Consider the following 22,156-nt stretch of genomic DNA (forward strand, 5'->3'; position numbering starts at 1 on the left):
CCATTTTGCTGACCTTAAAGAAAGATAAGGACCCGGAGCAGAGTTGGTCGTATCGCACGATTTCACTGCTAAATGTGGACGCGAAGTTGTTTGTGAAGGTGTTATCTTCTCACATATGCACCAGGTGTACTCCCAGATTGATTTCCAGGAGAGAGGACTGTGTGCAGGGGGTGATGGGGAGGACCAGGTGGGGCTTGTAAAGGGCCAGCTGCTGTCGATAAATGTGCGCAGGTTGCTCAATGCCATTATGATGCCCTTGGAGGGGCAGGAGGTAGAAGTAGTGGTGACAATGGATGTGGAGAAGACATTTGATAAGGTGGAGTGGGCGTATTTGTTGGAGGTGCTGGGTCGGTTCGGGTTTGGCCAGTGTTTCATGGATCAGGTTCGGCTGCTGTATAGGGCACCAATGACTAGTGTCCGGGCAAATAGGACGAGTTTGGGGTACTTCGGGCTAAATCGGGGGACAAGGCTGGGACGCCCGCTCTCCCAGTTGCTTTTTACTCTGCCGACAGAGCCAGTGGGGACAGAGCTTTGGGGTCGAGAGGTTGGAGAGGGATTGAGCAGGGTGGGGTTGAACACAGAGTCTCGTTGTATGTGTACGATCTTCTGTTAGACATTTTGGACCCGGTGGGCAGCTTTGATAGGATCATGGAGATCTTGAGGGAATATGGCCGTTTTTCAGAGTAAAATTGAACATGGGGGAAAAGCGAGGTGTTCCTGATTAATGCTAGAGGGCAGGAGAGGAGGCTAGGGGAGTTGCCGTTCCAGATGGTGGGCCGGGTTTTCGGTATCTCGGGTTACAGGGGGCACAGAGCTGGGCACAGCTGTATAAATTGAATTTGGCACGACTGGCAGAGGGAATGAGGGTGGACATTAAGAGATGGGATGTGTTGCTGCTGTCACTGGCTGGACACTTGCAGACAGTTAAAATGATGGCGCTATCCAGGTTTTTGTTCGAGTTCTAGAACCTCACCATCTTTGTTCCCAAGTCCTTTATTAGGAAGGTCACTGGGATAATTTCAGGGTTCGTGTGGGCGGGGAAGACTCTACGGGTGAGGAGGATGTTTCTGGAGAGGTGGCAATGTTACTGATACTGGGCAGCGACTATCGAATGGTTAGGAAATGGGCAGCGGCGGAGGGTTCGGTGTGGAGTGGTTGGAAGTTGCATCGTGTCGGGGGATGAGTTTGAGGGCACTGTTATTGGCGCTCCTTCTTGCGGTATTCCGTGAGTCCGGTGGTGGTCTCAGCGTTGTGAGTTCGGAACTAGTGCAGGCAACACTTTGGGTAGACTGTCGGACATTTATGGAGAGTTGATGGAGAGGGAGGGTGCTCTGGTGGAGGACAGCAAGTGCAAGTGGGAGGAGCAGCTGAGTGGAGAGGTGAGAGCTGGGACATGGTAGGATGTTCCGCGGAGGGTGAACGCATCCTCATTGTGTGCGAGTTAAAGCCTCATCCAGTTTAAGCTGGTGTATTGGGCACACATGGCGGTTGCGAGGATGAGCCGGTTCTTTGCAGGGGTGGAGGATAGGTGTGAGCAGCATATGGGGAGGCCCGCAAATCACGTCCACATGTTCTGGGCATGTCCAAAGCTGAGGGGGTTCTGGCAGGGCTTCTCGGATGTCATGTCCGAGATTCTGGGTGATGGGGTGGCCCCGAGACCAGAGGTGGCGATATTTGGAGTGTCGGAAGATTCAGGAGTCCAGGTGGGGAGAGGGGCCGATGTCTTGGCCTTTGCCTCTCTGATAGGCCAGAGTTTTAGTGAGCTGGTGGGACTCGGAGCCCCCAAAGATGGGGGTGTGGGTGAGCAACCTGGCAGAATTCATGCACTTGGAGAAGGTCAGGTTCACCTTACGGGGAGAGGAGGAGGGGTTCACCCGGAGGTGGAAGCCGTATATTGATTTCTCTAAGATGAATAAAGACATTAGCAGGAAAGTGTGTGTTGGGGGGGGGTGCAGTGGTTAGGTGTTTGTTTCTGATTCTGTTGCTGTTTTGGGGGTGGGGGTGGAGATGAGGGGGAAAAACTAAGGGGGCAGGGAGAGCTGAGGGCTTGGTATTTTTTGATATTTTTATGTCTATACGCAAAATGCCTTTGATAAAAATATTTTTATTAAAGAATAGGAGCATGGCCAATGGGCTTTTGGTCCAGGGTATTGCCAGCCCAACTGTCGGAGTAACACTGCATGAAGTAATACCTGCAGGAGAGAAGGTGGAATCTCATGGAGCTCTTACTGAAATCTTCGTTGGATTGAATGGAACGGAACTGTAAATGCTGATGTCTTAAATATTCAGTGATTTGTTTTAAATTTATCTACTTGTACCTGTAACTGTGAGGAAACCTTATTATCAACAATCTTCACTGTTAACCTGGGATTCATTTTCCTGGTGTTATTCACTCTCTCTCTCTGCAGCTCATGCTGAAGTAGATGATCTGTGAATAATTCCTCTGTTTATATTTGACAGGATGAATTGCCATGGTATCCTGGGTTGAGATATTAGTGAATCCGTCCCAATTTAAATCTGGTCTGAAGAACACCAAATATGCTTAATAACACCCAGCATCATGCTATCACGGCTCTGTAGGGGCTCCTAAGATAATGACAATTTAGAAGAGAAGATTAAGAAAGTTGGTTTCATTTTCTCGGGGAAAGGCTCTTAAATATTCTGAAAGAGTTGACAAAAAAGGATTCAATTCCAAACGGATTCTTCCCGGTGGTGAATGGTTCTAATCTCAGGGGACGTCAAACAAAAATTAAGAGGTGAAGAAAAGGCAAGAAGGACCCTCTCAACAATTAAGTAATGACGTAAGTAAACAGAGAAGAAATTAGTTCAAGAAACAATCAACTGGCCCAATGTGAATGGCAAGTGGGAGAGGTTAACATTTGAAATTTCTCGGCTCCAACCTGCTATAGTAGTTCTTGGCCACCATGATTTTTATGATAGTGACACATGCCATAAATGAAGCAAAAGGCATTTAGGAACCTAATTAGTATTCAAACGCTGTGAAGCCAATAACGCTATGGTATAAGATTAACGCCACATTATGGGGAATCCTTCAGCCTGTTAGTAGAACCGTGCCGAGGAAGAGTAGATGGGCCAGAAGAGAGTAAGGTTTGTTTTTAATAGTACATTTCTCAGAACTCCTTGTGAGACAGGAGTAAAATCCAGAAATTGTTCAAGTTATAAGTTATAATTAAAAATTTACAGTGTAGAAGGAGGCCATTCAGCTCATCGAGTCTGCACTGGCCCTTGGCAAGAGCACCCTATTTAAACCCACACTTCCACCCTCGCCCCTTAACCCAGTAGCCCCACCTAACCATTTTTTTGGACACTAAGGGCAATTTAGCATGGCCAATCCACCTAAACTGAACATCTTTGCACTGGGAGGAAACCGGAGCACCCGGAGGACATCCATGCATTCATGGGGAGAACATGCAGACTCCACATAGACAGTGACCCAAGCTGGGAATCGAACTTGGGACCCTGGAGCTGTCATGCAACAGTGTTAACCACTGTACTACCGTACCAGAGAAGGATAGTTGCCCCCAGACGCAACAAACAGTCTCTGAACCTCCCCACCTCTGGTCTGCCACTGGTCACTGTGGAACATCACCTTTCTTCCCAAGATTGCCCCCAATGTCAGCTAACACTGACTGCTCTGAGAAATTCGTCACTATGGTTCGGTAGTTCCATGATGTCATACTCATGTATGTCCTGATGATGCTGAGTCTTCTGGCATAGTCAATAATGGAGTTAAGTAGGGCTGGATTCCAGCACCAATTCTCTTCAGCATGTTTTTCTTCTCATGACAACAACGTCTTCCATGATGGTGACCCTGGCATCAAAATCAGGTGTTGCATGGACAGGAAGTTGCTCAGTCTCATCCAACTCTGGCAGAGACTAAGGTTTCCAAGGAGAAACTTCATGATTTCCTGTTTGCTGATTGTGGCGCACAAAGACTCCATGAGACAAATAGAGTGAAGTCGATGAGGCTTTATTAAGCGTGTCTGTTCCCCAGCAGCCCGATAGTAAACTGACATGCGGGGGAAGGCACCGGCTTCTTATACTTCGCCTTCAGGGCGGAGTATGAGGTCAACGGCCAACCAGGACCCGGGATCTGTCAGCCAATGACATTAGGGCTTCCAGTCCCACATGACCCCCAATACATACTACCACACTGATGACGGTGTTGGTTCAGAGCTATGTATGCAGTGTAGACATAGACATAGAATTTACAGTGCAGAAGGAGGACATTCGGCCCATCGAGTCTGCACCGACCCTTGGAAAGAGCATCCCACACCTCCACCCTATCCCCGTAACCCAGCAACCCTACCAAACCTTTTTGGACACTAAGGGGCAAGTAGCCAATCCACCCAGCCTGCACATCTTTGGACTGTGGGAGGAAACTGGAGCACTCGGAGGAAACCAGACCACCCGAAGGAAACCAGAGCACCCGGAGGAAACCGGAGCACCCGAAGGAAACCAGAGCACCCGAAGGAAACCGGAGCATCCGAAGGAAACCAGAGCACCCAGAGGAAACCGGAGCACCCGAAGGAAACCCATGCAGACATGGGGAGAACGTGCAGAATCCGCATAGACAAAAAAAGCAAGAGAGACCCTTAGCTTGGTGCCCATTATTACATTTTACATATGAACATACAAATTAGCAGAATGAGTAGGCCACTTGGCTCTTCCAACATTCAATAAGATACTGATTGATCTGATTGTAACCTCAACGCCAATTCCCACATACCCCTGATAACCTATCACCTCCTTGCTCATCAATAATCTATCCAGTTCTGCCTTAAAGATATTTCAGGTCTCAGCTTCCACCACCTTTTGAGGAAGAGAGTCCCAAAGACTCAGGACCCTCTGAGAGAAAATAATTCTCATCTCTGTCTTAAATGGGATACCTCTTATTTTTAAACAGTGACCCCTAGTTCTAGATTCACCCACAAGTGGAAATATCCTCTCCACAACCACCCTGTCAATACACCTCAGGATCTTGTATGTTTCAATCAAGTTGCCCCTTACTCTGCCAATGTCCAGCAGATACAAGTCCAACCTTTCCCTCCCATTCCAGGTTATTAGTCCAGTAAACCTTCTCTGAACTACTTCCAACACATTTACTTTTTTAAAATAAATTTAGAGTACCCAATTCTTTTTTTCCAATTAAGGGGCAATTTAACAAGGCCAATCCACCTACCCTGCACATCTGGGCCAGTGTGCTGCCCTTCCAACATATTTAGATCCTTCCTTAAATAAGAAGACCAATACTTTCCACAGTATTCCAGATGTGGCCTCGCCAATGCCCTGTATAACCAAAGCATAACCTCGCTACTTTTGTATTTGCAATAAACAATAACATCCTATTAGCTTCCTAGTTATTTGCGGCACCTGCTCACTAATCTTTTGTGATTGATGCACTTGGACACCCAGATCCCTCTGCACCTTAGAACTCTTTAACCTCTCACTATTTAGATAATATGCTTTTTATTTTTATTTTTAAAATATTTTTATTCTCCTCCTTTTTCACATTTTCTCCCACATTTACACCCATCAACAATAAACAATAATCAGCAAGATATGTCAATCCCTGTAATAACAACGATCCCATCCGCCCACCAACCCCCAAACATCAGCCCGCATGTTTACATAAACAAATGACAAAAAGGAATCAGGGATTACCCGTAGTCACCCTTAATCTCAGTGGGTCAGAATGGAGGAGAGTTTGTGCAGGGGGTCGGGGCTGAAGGCACTTGCAACAGCGCCGCTCCCGATAGCTCCGGGGAAATATTCAGGGAGTCCGGTAATAATAGCTTCATTGAAAATCTGGAGGCAGTTTTGCCAACACTTCGGGTTGGGTTTAGGGTCAAGGGAAATGCCGATTCGGGGGAACCACAGATTTGCGCCAGGGAGGTGGGATGGAGGTTTTCGGAAATGGGAAGAGAAGGGGATTAAGACGCTAAAAGATTTGTTTCTTCAGGGTCGGTTTGCAGGATTGAGGGAGCTGGAAGCGAAGTATGGGCTAGAGCAGGGAGAAGTGTTTAGGTACATGCAGGTTTGGGATTTTGCCAGGAAGGAGATACAGAGCTTCCCAGAGGAACAGGCCTCCACATTGCTGGAGGAGGTGTTGATGACAACCCCCCCACCCAGCCCCCCAACTAATGTTCGATGTTATCCAGTTCTTGAAAGTGCATAATAAATAATGCCCATGAGTTGTAGAACCCCTCCGAGCTTCCCCTCAGTTCGAACTTAACCTTCTCAAGGGTCAAGTATTCCAACAGATTCCCCCGCCACGCCAGGGCGCTGGGTGGAGAGGTTGCTCTCCATCCCAGCAGGATCCGCCTTCGGGCGATCAACAAGGCGAAGGCTATGATATCTGCCTCCGCTCCCGTTTCCAACCCTGGCTGGTCCGACACCCAGAATATGGCCGCCTGGGGACCCGGGTCCAGTTTCACACGCACCACCTTGGAAATTACCCTAAACACCTCCTTCCAGTACTCCCCTAACTTTGGACAGGACCAAAACATATGAACGTGATTCGCGGCACCACCCCCCGCAACGCCCACACACATCCTCTACTCCTTCAAAAATTTGGCTCATCCTCGCCCTCGTGAGGTGCGCTCTATATACCACCTTCAGCTGTATCAGCCCCAACCTCGCACATGAGGTGGAGGCATTCACTCTCCGGAGCACCTCACACCAGACCCCCTCCTCTATAACCTCTCCCAGCTCATCCTCCCACTTTGCTTTGATCCCTTCCAGTGGTGCCTTATCCTCTTCCAGAATAGCTCCGTACACCGCTGACACTGCCCCCTTCTCCAGTCCCCTTGTCATCAACACCTTCTCCAGCAATGTGGAGGCCGGTTCCTCTGGGAAGCTCTGTACCTCCTTCCTGGCAAAATCCCGAACCGGCATGCACCTAAACACTTCTCCCTGCTCTGGCCCATACTTCACTTCCAGCTCCCTCAATCCTGCAAACCGACCCTGAAGAAACAAATCTTTTAGCGTCTTAATCCCCTTCTCTTCCCATTTCCGAAAACTTCCATCCCACCTCCCTGGCTCAAATCTGTGGTTCCCCCGAATCGGCATTTCCCTTGACCCTAAACCCAACCCGAAGTGTTGGCGAAACTGCCTCCAGATTTTCAATGAAGCTATTATTACCGGACTCCCTGAATATTTCCCCGGAGCTATCGGGAGCGGCGCTGTTGCTAGTGCCTTCAGCCCCGACCCCCTGCACAAACTCTCCTCCATTCTGACCCACTGAGAATCAACCCCTCTGACCCAGCTCCGCACTTTCTCCACGTTCGCCGTCCAGTAGTAGTACAACAGGTTCGGGAGACCCAAACCCCCTGCCTGCCTTCCCCTCTGTAGCAGCACCTTTCTCACTCTGGCCACCTTCCCTCGCCATATGAATGAGGTAATCCTTCCCTCAATCTCCCTGAAAAAAGACTTTGGCAGGAAAATCGGTAGGCATTGAAAAATAAACAGGAATCGCGGCAACACATTCATTTTAACCGTCTGTACCCGACCCGCCAGTGACAGAGGAAGGCCGTCCCACCTTGCCAGATCGGCTTTCACTCTCCCCACCAAACTAGTGATGTTGTACCTGTGAAGCCTCCCCCACCCCCGGGCAACCTGCACCCCCAGATTCCTAAAATGAGTCCCTGCTCTACGTAATGGCAGCCCCCCCACCCCTGCCCCCACCCCTGGCCAAGACACCACAAAGTACTCACTCTTGTCCAGGTTCAACTTGCACCCCAAGAAAGATCCAAATACCCGCAGTAGCTCCAATATGCCTCCTATCGACGCACTCGGCTCCGACACATACAGCAGCAAGTCGTCGGCATATAAGGACACCCTGTGCTCTACCCCCCCCCCCCCCCCGCACTATTCCTTTCCATGCCCCCGAACTTCTCAATGCGATGGCCAACGGTTCAATCGCAAGTGCAAACAGCAGGGGGGACATAGGACATCCCTGTCTCATCCCACGGTGGAGAGAAAAGTATCTCGAACTGATATTATTTGTGCGGACATTCGCCTTCAGTTCCTTATATAATAGCTTTACCCAGTTCACAAACCTTGGTCCAATCCCAAACCGCTCCAGCACTGCCATCAGGTACCCCCATTCTACCCAGTCAAACGCCTTCTCGGCGTCCAATGCCACAACTACCTCTGTTTCCTTTCTTTCCGCTGGTGCCATAATAATGTTCAAAGCCCTCCTAATGTTCAAAAACAGCTGCCTCCCTTTCACGAACCCCGTCTGATCCTCCCCTATCACCTTCGGAAGGCACTCCTCCAGCCTACCCGCCAGTACCTTCGCCAACACTTTTACGTCCACATTCAGAAGTAATATGGGCCGATACGACCCACACTCCGTCGGATCCTTATCTTTTTTTAGTAACAGGGAAATCGATGCCTGCCCCAAGGTTTGTGGCAACACCCCCTTCCCTATCGCCTCCTCAAACATCCCCACCATCAGGGGTGCCAACCTATCCTTAAATTTTTTATAATATTCCACTGGAAACCCATCCCCAACTGCATCCTCCCAATCGCATCCTTTATCTCCTGCTCCACTATTGCTCCTTCTAATGTAGCCCTGTCCCCCTCCCCTAGCCTCGGGTACTCCAACCCATCTAGAAATTCCTGCATCTCACGGTCTCCCCCGAGTGGCTCTGACTTGTACAATCTCTCATAAAACTCCTCAAAAACCTTGTTAATCAGCACTGGGGCCACCACCAACTTCCCTGCCCTATCCTTCACCTGAAGAATTTCCCTTGCCGCTGCCTCCCTCCGGAGCTGACCTGCTAATATACTGCCTTATCTCCATGTTCATAAACCTCACCCCTTGCTCGTCTCAGTTGGCGCACCGCCTTCCTGGTGGACAGTCGGTCGAAGCTCGCCTGTAGTTCCTTCCTCTTTTCCAGCTTCGCCGGGTCCCCGTCCTCTGCATACCTCCGATTCTACCTCCAACATCTCATCTATTACCCTCTGCCGCTCCAACCTCTCCTCTTTATCCACCCTGGCCTTAATCAAAATTACCTCACCTCTCACCACCGCCTTTAGAGCCTCCCAGACGACTGCCTTCGACACCTCACCCGTACAACTGAAACCTACATATTCCTTAATTACCTTTTCAATTTTCTCACAGAACACTTGGTTCCCCAAAAGCCCCACATCCAGTTTCCACCCCGGTCTCTGCGCTGCCCCCTTCTCCAGCACCATATCCACCCAATGTGGAGCGTGATCTGACACTGCAATTGCAGAGTACTCCGACCCTTTGACTCCAGCCAGCAAAGCCTTCCCCACCACAAAAAAGTCAATCCGTGAGTATACCTTATGGACCGCTGAAAAAAACGAATACTCCCGTTCCCTTGGGTGCAGGAACCTCCAAGGGTCCACCCCTCCCATTTCCACCATTTGCCCAGCCAGCGCCTTCGCCCCCGCCCCCCCCTGATGGGACCAGCGAGCGCGGCCGTGATCTGTCCAACCTTGGCTCCTGCACCAAGTTTCAGTCCCCCCCCACAGTCAGCTCATGCGTGTCCAAGTCGGGAATAGCCCCAAACACCTTCCTCGCGAATCCCACATCGTCCCAATTGGGACCGCATACACTAAACAGCGCCACTAATCTCCCCTCCAGTGCCCCTGTCACAATCACATATCTACCCCCCTGATCTGCCACCACCTTCTCCATCCGGAAGCGTACCCTTTTGCTGACCAGCACCGCTACCCCTCGAGCCCTTCCATCAAATCCGGAGTGAAACACTTGGCTAACCCAGCCCTTTTTAAGTCTCACCTGGTCCTTCACCCTCAAGTGAGTCTCGTGCAGCATTGCTACATCGGCTTTCAAACTTTTAAGATGTGCAAGCACCCTTGACCTTTTGACCGGCCCTCCTAGCCCTCTCACGTTCCACGTGATTATCCTTACTGGGGGTCTCTCACCCCCCCCCCCCCCACCTTTCTTATCCACCATTACCATACCCCCGGGCCCTGCCCCATAAGCCTGACCCGCCCCTGTCCATTGTTAATAGCGAACCCCTTCCCAAGAACCCCCCCTACAAAAACATCCCCCAACATTCATCCCTCCACCACCTCTTGCTCGCCTCGTGGGCCCATTGAAGCCTGCTATCCAGGCTCCAACGTCCGCAGTCCTCCTCTCACCTCACCCCCGTTCACTAACTGACTTTAGTTAGCTAACGCGGGTGGCTCCCCCCCACCAAGACCTCTCGCACCCTTCCGCCCAGTCCCAGAGAAAGAAACACCAAAACAAACCCAACAATCCAACCCCTACAATTCACTAACATAACATTTAACCGTCGCAACACAGAACGCCATTAACTTGAACTCTGTAACAATGCAAAGAGAAGTAAATTTCAAATCAAATCAGTAAAAAGAAAGTTGTAACATTTGTACATTTTCCAGCCGCTCAAACACAGTCCGCAGTCTCTCTTCCAGTTCCACTCTTCACGTCTGTCCCAAGCCTTCTGCCCTCACGAACGCCTCAGCCGCCTCCGCTGTCTCAAAATAAAAGTCTTTGGCGTTATATGTTACCCTCAACTTCGCCGGGTACACACCAAATCGCACCCCCTTCTTGTACAAAGCCGCCTTCACTCGCCCAAACGCCGCTCGTCTTTTTGCCAACTCCACCGTCCAGTCCTGGTAGATCCGAACCGCAGTACCATCCCACAGCACCTCACGCTCCTGCTTCGCCAGCTTAATACTTTCTCCTTCATGCAAAACTTATGGCAGCAGATAATTACTGCCCTTGGCGGCTCGTTCACTTTGGACTTCGGCCTTAATGACCGATGAGCTCGGTCTAGCTCGTACAGGGTGGGGCTCTCACCCTCCCCCATCAGCTCTGCCAACTTCTTAGCGAAGTATTGCGTGGGCCTTGGGCTCTCTGTCCCTTCGGGCAAGCCCACAATTCTCAAATTGTGCCGCCTTGAGCTGTTTTCCAAGTCTTCCAGCTTTGCTCGGAGTCCTCTGTTAACCTCCACCACCCTCCGCAGCTCGTCCCCCATCGAGGTAACCTGGTCGCTGTGTCGTGTCATGGCCTCCTCCACCTCCTTCATCTTCTCGCCCTGCTCTCTCACCTCGGCCGATGCCTTTGCCACCTCCACCCTCATCAGGCCGATTGCTTCCTCCACCAATGACCTCAACACGATCGCTGTCTCTTTCCTCAGGACCTCCATGTGCCTCACCAAACGTTGTTCCAGCTCCACCACCATCACCTCGGTCATCTTCTCCACCGTAAGTAGTGCGGCCCCGCCTTGCAGTTTGGCTTCCTCCATCCTGTCAACACTTTTGCTCGTCTTCTCCTTCAGCGGCGAACCCGCGTTTCCTCCTTTCTTCGACGCTGCTTTTCGCATCCTTTAGCGGCTAATTGTTTTCTATCTTCTTTCCTTTCTCCTCTCTCCCCCTTCACCCTCCTGCCCTTCATCAATCTGACATTCTACTTTTTGGAAAAAAAAAACTTTTACCAAACTTCCTTAAATCTTTTTTCTTTCTCCTCTGCATTCACCTGGGACCAGGCTTCAACCTTCTTTCTTCTTCCTAGGTGGAAGCCATCCGACGTGGAGCACCCTCCCTACATGGTGCCCTGGCCTCGGGCCTGCCGCCTCGGCCTCCTCGTAGCTCTGCCCCCGCTGCTCTGACCTGCTGGGCCCGGCGCCTCAGCCCCCGCCGCCCGACACCCGCGCGGGGGTTCTTCGCCATTTTTTAAACCGGCCCCGCTGGCTGCTCGTGGCGGCCCCAAAGGCCGACGATAGTCGGGGGGCGCGTGAAGACTCGGGGATTTCCCCGAAATCGCCACGAATCGCGGCCACCGGCGGGAGCTCTTTTTTTTTGCAGCCGCCCACGCTACCGGAAGTCCCGATAATATGCTTTTTTATTCTTTCTGCCAAAATGGACAATTTCACATTTTCCCACAATATACTCCATTTGGAAATCTTTTCCCATCTACTCACTTAACCTATCGGTATCACTTTGTAGCCATATTTTGTCTTATTCACAACTCACTTTCCTCCCTATCTTTGTATCATCAGTAAATTTAGCTACCATACCTTCGGTCCATTCATCCAAGTCACTTGTATAAAATGTAATAAGTTGATCCCTGTGGCATATCACCCGTTACATCATGAGTTTGTTGTCCAATGCATGCAACAATTTTGACCGGACGATCAGCACGAAGAAAACTGAAATAATTTAACAGCCTACTCCAGGAAAGCCCCATTTCAAGCCCCAAGTTGTCCATGACCAGAACCTGTCAGTAGTGGATTTGTTCACTAACCTCGCGCAGGACACTCTCTCAAGCTGTCGATATCAATGATAATACACGTCAACATCAGTCTTGGAATAAAGAGCAGTAAGCCTGCCTCCCAAACTGAAAGTCTATACAGCATCAGTCCTTCCCCCTCTGCTCCTCATATGCAAGACTTGGACTGGGTACCAGTGTCATGCCAAGAAGCTCAATCACTCGAGCTGCCTTCAGAAACTTCTGAAAATCAGGTAGCAGGACAAAATACCAGATACTGAGGTGGTCACTGAACTGACATGCCAAGCATCCACACCATACTGAGAAAGTCACAATTAATTTTGGCTGGTCATGTAGCTAGAATGCCTGACACTCACTTGCCAGAACAAATCCACAAATGGAGAGCTTGAATCTGGTGTGTGTTATCATGGCAGTCATAGGAAATTCTTCAAGGATACTCAGAAGGATTTACTTCGGAGTTTTGACATTTGCCCCAAATCCTCAGAGTTCATGCAGGAACACAGTACCTGGCCCAATCAGGTAGACAGATTTTTAATCAGTAAAGGAATCAAGGATTATGGGGCTAAGATGGGAAAGTGAAGTTGAGGATTCCCACATCAGATCAGCCATGATCTCATTGAATAGCAAAGCAGACTCCATAGGCCGAATGGTCTACTTCTGTTCCTTTGTTTTATGGTCTTAATCAAACAAAAATGCTGCTGCCTCCAAAAGCCAGCACATGTCAGAGTCAGAGAGAAAATACAAGAAGATGAAGTTCTCATCCAAAACACAATCATCATCATGGACTGGTTAGGTGGGAAGAAAACTGGCAAATGGAATTCAATCCCAAGAAGTGTGAGGTGATACATTTGGGGACAGTCAAACAACGCAAAGGAATACACAGTTAATGGGGAATACTGAGAGGTGTAGAGGAAGGGAGAGACCTTGGATGAATGTCCACAGATTTCCGAAGGTAGCAGGACAGTTTGATAAGGTGGTTAAGGTTCATTTATTTATTTATTTATTTTTATAAATTTAGAGTACCCAATTCATTTTTTACAATTAAGGGGCAATTTAGCGTGGCCAATCCACCTAGCCTGCACATCTTTTGGATTGTGGGGGCGAAACCCACGCAAACACGGGAAGATTGTGCAAACTCCACACGGACAGTGACCCAGAGCCTGGATCGAACCTGGGACCTCAGCGCCGTGAGGCAGCAGGGCTAACCCACTGCGCCACCATGCTGCCCTAAGGTTCATTTATTAGCTGAGTCTTAGGATATAAGATCAGGGACTGTATAAATCATTTGTTCGGCCATAAGATGAGTGCTGTGTGCAGTCCTGGTCACCTCATTGCAAAACAAACGTAATTGCATTAGAAAGGGGATGGAGGAGATTTATGAGGATGTGCCAGGACTGGAAAACTGCAGCAATGAAGAAAGATAGGATAGTGTTATGGGTCCGGGTTTAGAGAACCCCAAAGTGTTTCATGGAGTTCAACCGACCCACAACTTTTAATAGATTGTGGTGTGGGAAGCACACGCCATACTCTCCAGGTGTGATACAGTAATTATGGACAAATGGTTTTTAAAACAAAACAATGTTTAGTCTACAAACTCAATTTAACCTTTAAAAAACAAACATTGAATATCTTAACACCCATTACTTCAAAAATAACCCCAAAAGACTACAACACTAAATAATCCTTCAAACTGTTCCTTTAAACATCCAAAAGGCTTCAACCTTCAAAAACAGACATGAGGTTACATTCAATATATTTATAGTCTTTGGATTTGCAGACATCAACAGACCAGCTCTGTGTTTTTCTTCCTGCAGCTCTCAGCAAAACACACAGACACTCCCAGCTTTCTCCTCAAAACTGAAACCAACAGCAGAAGTGAGCTCAGCTCCCCCCACCCTCTGACATCACTTCAGTAATAGAAACAGCTCCATTTCTTAAAGGTACATTGCTTAAACATCCATTTCTTAAAGGTACTCTCACATGACAATAGGCTGGGGTTGTTCTGCTTGGAACAGAGGAGGCTGAGGACTTGATTGAGATGGATAGAATTGTGAGCAGCTTGGGTGGGGGGATGGGAAAGGCCTATCTACTAGCACAGAGGTCAGTGACTAGGGGGCATAGATTTAAAGTGATTAGAAAAATTAGAGGGGAGATGAGGAAAACTTTTTTGACCCAGAAGTTAGGAGGGATCTGGAACTCAGTGCCTGAAAGGGTAGTAGTAATAGAAATCCTTAACTCACTTAAAAGGACATGTACCTTAATTGGCATAACCTGCAGGACCAAATTTGGAAAATGGGATTAGGCTGGTTGGCCCAATTTTCAGCTGGCGCAGACACGATGGACCAAGTGGCCTCTTTCTGTGCCATAACTTTCCATGATCTGTGGTATTCTGCCTCATTTGCTGCAGAACCTTCCGGGTGCAGATCGGCCTTAGCAGCCATCTATGTACCCACCAGAACCCGAGTGAATAGCCCAGATGATAAACATAGTCGTCTTTGCCTCAAACACGAATAACATGCTGACTACCAAGAATCGCCCAGCCTCATCCTTTTAACTCGGGCCCCAGTTTCTAGGGAAGAAGGAATTGGGTTCTGTGCTGGGAGGGCGAATAGATCGGATTGAGATCAATGAAAGCAACAATCATATTGAGTTTTGTGTTCACATTGCATGAAAAGTACATGTGTAATGCTTACAGTGCAATCCTTCAGTAGACAATTTAGTTAATGATTAAACGTTTACAGTCGAGTATAGATTGAGACAATTAAATACTTCAGAAGATAGGAAAACATACTTTGTGGATCTGCAATGGACCAGGGTTAAATAGGCAAGAGGTCAGGGAGCATACTTGTTATGCTACTGGACTAATAATATAGGGCTAAAGTAAATTATTTTGAGAATGAGAGTTCAAATGTTACTGAGGCAATTTAAGAATGTGAATTCAATTTTTAAAATCTGGAAATAAAAACTTGTAGTAGTATTTTCCGGCTCTTCCCACCGGTCCTGCTGAAAACATCCCTCCCCCCCCCCCCCCAACCTCATAGTGGTGGGTTCCCTGGAAGTGGGATAGGCAAAACATGCAAATCGCCCGACAGCCAGTAGCGAGTCGACTCTGCCACTGGGAAACATGCCGCCAGGTGCTGGGAAATCCCGCCCTTCTTATCAATAGAAATTAGTTTGAGCGATAATTAACTAACCCAACAAGATGCATGCACGGGAAAAGTTAAAATCTGAAGATTTTAGTTCTTGGTTCCAGACCATATGTTTCTGGCCACCGTGATTTTCCTGATCAGTGATTCATACCAATGGGGCTTTTGCCATTGGTGGATTGTCATAAAACCAGAAGTAGTCCATTAGTGCTTGTGCATCAATTACTAGCTTTATTGAATTCAATTGCACAATGCTTTAGGATTTGAACTCATAACCTCTGGCTTTGCAGATTTTTGTGTATCTTATCAAGCATCTTCTGAAAATCCTTATGCCCTTTATCTGCACACTACATAAATTCCTGAAAGATAAAAATCAATTCAATTAGTCAAGAAAAAGCTGTCCTCTAAAGATCAACACCAACTCCACCAACTGACCTATGTTTTTCCAAATATTTACTAAGTACATCCCATAAAAGGTACTCCAGAGACCTGATTGAAGTTAATAGAAGGTAAAGTTGGTCGAGTGTATAAATCTGGGATCCTTGCCAAACCCATTCTGTTAATGTTAGGTGGGTTTGGTTAAAATTGGACTTAAGTAACCTCAAGAAGGCCGGCTCAAACCCCACCCTGAATTACAATGGCAAGCCCTCTAAGTACATCAGGTATTTCAGCCAGTCTTCTTTGGCAGTACTGCCCAATCCCATGACTTCTGTTACCGTGAAGGATCACCTTCACGTACCCCTCCATGCCACATCCCAGTCCGACTTGGATATATTTCAGTGTTTCTTCATCACTGAGTCAAAATCTTAGCAATCCCTATCCATCAGCGCGGCAAGAGTGACCAATTCATCACAAGGACTTCGGCAGTCCAAGAGAAAAAATCACCAGCAACTTCTCAAGGGATAAGCAATAAATGCCAAACTTGCCAGTAATCCTGAGAATGAATAAAAAGGTATATTGTACAAGTAAGGGTTTCTTGGCACCCACCCCAATCCACCATGTTGCAGGAGTGCTGTGCCAGTAGAAGAGTGGAGAGGAGGCCCCAGAAGGACCCATTGAAAATCTTTGTTTTTAAATCTATTCCAAATAGGCCTCTTGGGGAAGTGAGTGAGGGGTGAATTACTGTTCCGAGTAAAGGTTTGAGGTTTCTCTAAGTTCTGTCATCAGGATTGACCAGGCACCAGCTGGTGAGAATTCTCCCGAAGGAAATAAATAAATTGAAATCCTAAGGAAATCCATGATTTTCCCTGTTTATTGCCCCTTGATATGAAAGGGATTATATGGGAAGGGGGGGGGAAAGAGATTTCCTTACCCATTGGAATACAGATAGAATAAACAGAATATCAGCAGATATTCAGCATCTACTGCCTCAAATTCTGGCAATGTGTCTGCTCTCTGCCAAGGTTCAGGTCTATACTATAATTCCTGTCTCCAGAGACTCCAGGAACTTCTGTTGAGTACCTATGTTATCTCCTTCTGAACTTCCTTCAATAGACTCAAAGGGACACCGCCTGGGGCTGAATCATCAAAGGAACATTTGATATTTATCCTCTGGGGTTAAAGTTCAGTTTTTGTGAATGGATAGCAATCTAGCAGTGCAGGCCAGCACATAGAGAATACATGTGATGCTTATTCTAAAGGTGAGAATCAGTCAGGTTCTATATAGGGCTGGAAACCTGTTCCATCAGGTTATTCCCAAGCAGTGAAGATGTAAATGTACTCCTTCACCTCTTTTAAGATAATAATTAGCAAATTCCTTCACTTAAAAGACTTGAAGGAACTAGTATTTATATAGTGTCTTTCATGACTTTGCAAAATCAACATTAAGTTGATCCTTCTAAAAGTTCAATTTTGGGATGTGGGTGTTGATGACAGGGCCAACGTTTACTTCCCATCCCTAGTTGCCCCAAGAAGGTGATTGCCATCTTTTTCAACTGTAATGGTTTGGTATCTCTCTTAGGTGCCCCATGTGAAAGGAGCACTATTAACCAATGTGACAAAAGCAAACACTTTAAAGGAAACTTAAATTAAAATGCCACTTCCATTTGCAGATGATGCAGTTCAACTACCACCACCACCAATCTCCCACCACCACCACCTCCGCCAGTGCCCACTGGTCCTGGAAGGCCTCAGGTGTTCCGATCAGGACACTGCCTTCTCCCCCTCTCCAGAGAAACCCAGTCGTGGATGGAAGAGAGACAGGCAGCCAGGCAGAATTACCCTCTTCAATGAACGGAAATGAAATGAAGTGAAAAATGTAATGTAAATTGCCTATTGTCACAAGTAGGCTTCAAAGGAAGTTACTGTGAAAAGCCCCTAGTCGCCACATTCTGGCGCCTGTTCGGGAAGGCTGGTACAGGAATTGACTCTGCGCTACTGGCCTGCCATGGTCTTCTTTAAAAGCCAGCTCTTTAGCCCTGTGCTAAACCAGACCCTGGCCCGTTCCCTGGACATGTATGATTTGATATATTTGAAAAGCTTGTGAGGTCAATTCAGAGGGCAATTAAGAGTGAATCACATCTTGGGCGAAATTCTCCGGTATCGGCGCGATGTCCGCCGACCGGCGCCAAAAACGGCGCAAATCAGTCCGGCATCGCGCCGCCCCAAAAGTGCGGAATCCTCCGCCCCTTGACCGGCCGAGCTCTCACCTTGAGGGGCTAGGCCCGAGCCGGACTGATTTCCGCCCCGCCAGCTGGCGGAAGAGGCCTTTGGTGCCCCGCCAGCTGGCGCGGAAATGACATTGCCGGGCGGCGCATGCGTGGGAGCGTTAGCAGCCACTCACGGCATCCCCGCGCATGCGCTGTGGAGGGAGTCTCTTCCGCCTCCGCCATGGTGGAGACCGTGGCGAAGGCGGAAGGAAAAGAGTGCCCACACGGCACAGGCCCGCCCGCGGATCGGTGGGCCCCGATCGCGGGCCAGGCCACCGTGGGGGCACCCCCCGGGGCCAGATCGCCCCACGCCCCCCCCCAGGACCCCGGAGCCCACCCGCGCCGCCTTGTCCCGCCGGTAAGAGAGGTGGTTTAATCCACGCCGGCAGGACAGGCATTCTCGCAGCGGGACTTCGGCCCATCCGGGCCGGAGAATCGCGGGGGGGGGGGGGCCCGAATTTCCGGTGCCGGAGAATTCGGCAACCGGCGGGGGCGGGATTCACGTCAGCCTCCGCCGATTCTCCGACCCGGCGGGGGGTCGGAGAATCTTGCCCCTGAATTGGACCGGAGTCACACACAGCCAGACCTGGAAAGGATGGCATATTTCCTTCTCATTAAGACACTCGTGAAGTAGTTGAGTTTCTGCAAAAATTTGACAACTTCACTTTTACTAATCACACCTGTTTATTTCCAGATCCCTAAAACTGAATATAGATTTTCAAATTCTTACCATGCGACCTGGACATTCCGAATGCATCACATTCATTTGTGTTGTTACTGTTGTGTGAAATTGTACCTGATGCACTTACTCCACCCAAATAACTTATAATATCGTATCATTAACAATTGGAATGAAAAAAACAACAGTAATTATACCAGAGGTGAACTGTAGGGACCTGCACTTTATAAATGCTGCTAAGTGAGGCTGAGGATTTGTTGTTACAAATTATTACAATCAAGTTATCACTGTTTCCAGAACATTTTATTCAAAATGGAGACGGTCATACGGCAAATTGAGCAGCTCACTCTGACCATAGGGGGTTGCGCATCTGAACAGCATGCATTCTACTAACCGATTGAGGGCATTTTGACATTTCAGGGCTGAGTTTTGACATGGAGAACGAGAGCAAAAGAAAGAGACACGGCAGGAGAGGAGAGAGTATAGGGAAGAAAAACAGGAGGACAAAAGAAAGAATTGTGTGGGAGGGAAAAGATCAAAGAGGTGGCAGAGAGAGTTGAAGGGGCGCAGAGATAAAGGTAAAGGAGAAAAAGGTGCAATGGTGGGGAGAGAATTGAGGGTTAAAAGGAAGGAAAGAAGAGTAGGGGAGAAAATCAAAAGATAAAAAAGAGAAATGGTAAAGGAGGCAAAAAGGAGAGATTAAAGAGTCAAAGAACAAAAGGCACACAGAAGAAGGAAGTCGAGGGAGAGAGAGGAATTAAAGGAGAGAGAGAAGGGGGACAAGGAATAAAGATGAAAGAGTAGGGGAGAAATGGCCAGGAAAAACATCAGGGAGAAAATAAAAATGAAGAAGAAAGAGGGGAAGGAGAGAGGGTGGCAGAAGAAAAAGCAGAGAATGTGGGATGGAGGAGGTGAAAAATAAAGGGTAGAAAAGAGGGGAAAAGAAAGAAGTGAGCTGGAAGGGAAAGAAAAATTAAAAGTTGGTTTTATATGTTCTTGTGACATATGCACAAAGGTTAACATGCAGATTCAACAAACAATTAGGAAGAAAAACTGATCAATTCGACTTTATTGAAATGTAGCGGGCAATTCTCCCAAAAGGGAACAAAGTCCCCCAGCAAGCATGTTTAGCCGCATGTTTCCTGGCACTCGCAGTGCCAAGAAACACATGGCTATTCATGGTGACATGCGTTGAATAAGGGGCCTGAATGGGGAATCCCCGGGCATGCCCACACAGAGCCCCGTTTGTACAGTGTAGCAAGAGATCGAGATGCCATTTTTAAATGGCATTCCAATCTTCAAAGACCCTCAAATGATCCCCAACCTCCCCCCTGCCAGCCCGAACACTCTATGGAAGGGTGCCCGCCCCAAGACCTATGGCAGGCATAGCCAGCCTGATCACACACACATAAATTGCCAGCTTGGCACCTTGGCAGTGCCAGGATGCCCAGGTAGCACCCTGCCAAAAGGCATGCACCTGGGGGCCTCAAATCCCCTTGGGAGACCCCCACGAGTGCCATTCCATCTGGTCCTTGTTTGTGGGGACCAGTAACAAGTAGCACTCACCTGAGGTCTCTGAGGCGAAGGGGTTGAATCCCAAATCCTCAGGTACCTCGGGAATCTACACATTAGAGTGAGACTTACTGTCTCACTCCAATATGCAGATTTGACAAAAAGTAATAGGTGGGATTTACATCACAACATCTCGTGAGATTGCGTTGGATCTCGCAAGGCGTGGCGAGCCGGGATTGCCCGGCTTTCATAGACCACGCTGTGCCGCAACGAGTTGCTTTTCCTAGTCACTGTTGGCTAATTCCCACAATAAGATCCCCAAAACAACAAGTGAGGTGAATGGGCAGTCAGTCTGTTTCTAGTGGCATTAATGTGAAATGAATATTGGCCAGGACAGTAGGAGAGCTCCTTGCTCTTCTTTGAATGATACCATTGTTGTACCAGTGAAGCAGCCAGAGCCATGGAGATGGACACCTCTTGCAATTCAATATTGCAATCATGCAACACTGAAGGGAAGGTAGAAGAAATGGAAAGGTGGCGAGCAGGGGAGAGGGAAAAGGAAGAGGAGACACAAAAAAGAAGAAAAATTGATTAGAGGGGAAAGTGAAAGGACAGAAGAGGAAAGGAATTGTGTGTGAGGCTCTTCTCATGATTGCTATTCCACAAAACATATTTCACATAGCAAGGACAGTGTTTACAATTAAAGAATGCACACAATTGGTTTCAGTTGCTCAAAATATTTATGATTAGCACTGCAGAAGACCTATAATTAGATTATAGCTGATGCAGGAACAGAGCAGTTGTATATCATTCCAGCTCCGTCTCTCTCCCTCTTGCCTCCCCTTCTCTTCTAGTTAAGTACTCCTCCCACTACACTGGATACACCCAACACCAAGTAATCAGCACTTACCAGAAACACTGGGTGTGTGGGATTGTTTTGCCTTCATTTCAATAAATGATTTCAGCTTTCTCTGTTAATATTTGTTTCTCAAAACAATTCCTGAGAGTCTTTAAGTGATGCATTCTGAAACCAGAGGTGGAGTTGCACTCTGATGAAAGATTATGCTCTCCTTTTAATGTACTCACCCTCTCCATCATCATAGGATACCATCCCTTTAATGTAATCTCCTTCATCCTCTTCTCAAGACGTAGTCACTTTAAGACACTCGCCAACCTCCTTCCAGATCACTGTCGCTTTAATATTATCACCTTCACACTTTTGCGATAAAAGCTAGCATACCATATGCCATCCTCATTAGGGATCATGGGATTGGGTGTAATATATTAGCACGGATTGAGGATTTGTTAACAGACAAAAATCAGGGTTGGTCATTTGTCAGTGGAGTACCACAAGGATGAATGCTTCGACCGCAGTCATTTATAATCCATATTGATGAATAAGGTATGTTACACTGGATCCCTTCATCAAACTTTGCTAATGATAGAAAGCTATGTGGGAAAGTAAACGATGAGGAGAACACAAAGTGACAGGCTGGTTAAGTGGTTGGGTCTGAGATTGGCAGCTGGAGTAGGTGAGGTAATGTGAAATTATTGACTTTGGTAGAAAGCAGAATATTTTAACCAACATTTGGTCTCTTACTTCTTTTAATCAGAAGTATTTGGGTGTACTTGCACCTAAATTACAGAAAGCGAACATGCAGGTACAACAATTAGGAAGGAAAATGATAAGTTAGATATATTTTATTGCAAGGGGCTTAGAGTAGCTGCAATTATATAGGGCTTTGGTGAAACCACGCCTAGAATGAAGTGTACAGTTTTGGTCTTCTCAGCCAAGGATATACTTCACTTGAAAGGAGTACAATAAAAGTTCACTGGAGTGGTGCCTGAGATGAGAGTGCTGCTTTATGAGGAGATGTTGAGTAGAATATAACTCACC

The sequence above is a fragment of the Scyliorhinus torazame genome, chromosome 11 (assembly GCF_047496885.1).
Source record: "Scyliorhinus torazame isolate Kashiwa2021f chromosome 11, sScyTor2.1, whole genome shotgun sequence".
NCBI classification, from domain to species: domain Eukaryota; kingdom Metazoa; phylum Chordata; class Chondrichthyes; order Carcharhiniformes; family Scyliorhinidae; genus Scyliorhinus; species Scyliorhinus torazame.